The sequence below is a fragment of the Pleurodeles waltl genome, chromosome 12 (assembly GCF_031143425.1).
Source record: "Pleurodeles waltl isolate 20211129_DDA chromosome 12, aPleWal1.hap1.20221129, whole genome shotgun sequence".
Classification (NCBI taxonomy): domain Eukaryota; kingdom Metazoa; phylum Chordata; class Amphibia; order Caudata; family Salamandridae; genus Pleurodeles; species Pleurodeles waltl.
In genome coordinates, this window is record NC_090451.1 from 520422557 (window position 1) to 520423672 (window position 1116).

The window sequence follows — 1116 nt, forward strand, 5'->3', positions numbered from 1 at the left end:
AGGAGTCACAGCTGAGTGGACACTCCCCCCGGGACCCTTGTGAGCGGCTTTGCCTGCTGGAGTCTTCCCCCTCTCCCGCCGGGCACTGTCCAACTTCTGGTGCTTCACAGGGGGGGACTGGCTGTGCTGTGGCTCCGTGTCGCACTGGCTGCCCTGGTGCCCGGTGCACTCCACATACCTCTAACAGGCACCACTGGTACCGGCGATTTTTTGGCTGAGGTGCTAGTACGGGACCTATGAATTGGAGGGGGGGTGGGAAAGAGGTCAAGCTGGCTCAGGAAATGTTTCTTAGGAACACTAGGACGGGTAGCTGGAGGGGGTCTGGGATTGGAGGAAGAGGAGGTGGTTGTAGGAGGTGTAACTTTTGTGGCTTTGGGTGCAGGTGCATGCGCTGGAGGCTGTCGTGAGGTGGATGGCTGTTGGGTGGGTGTGTGCCTGCATTTGTGTACTTTGGGAGGGGGCGTCACAGACACACTGGGAGAGGACACAGGGGACGTGTAAATGGTAGTGAGGGTGGTGAGTGCAGGTGAGCGGGGTGTGGTGGTGGGTGTGCTGGTGCGGGGCCAAGTGGCTGTAGTGGTAGTGCATGCAGGTGAGAGTGTAGACGACACTGGGAGGGAGACGACGAGGTGGGGGACACAGTGGAGGCAGTGGATGTTGCTGTGTCTGTATGTGTGTGATGCTTGTGTGAGTGCCTGTGGGATGTGTGGTGCTTATGTTTGCCTGAGCTTCCCTTGTGTGTTGATGTGTGTGCAGGCTGGTCTGATGGTGTGCCTGGGATAGGCTGAGGTACAGGGGATTGGGTCTGGGTGGAGGAAGTTGGAGGGGGGAGGCTAGAGACAGGGACAATGGCTGCCATCAGTGCTGAGGCCAGAGATTGCAGGATTCGATGAAGGGCAGCCTGACCAGAAGGAATGCCCTCCAGGAATGCATTTGTGTGTTGCAATTCCCTTTCTACACCCTGGATGGCATTCAAAATGGTAGACTGCCCAACAGTGAGGGACCTGAGGAGGTCAATGGCCTCCTCACTGAGGGCAGCAGAGGTGACAGGGGCAGGGGCTGAGGTGCCTGGGGCGAAGGTGATGCCCACCCTCCTGGGTGAGCGGGCATGGGGCG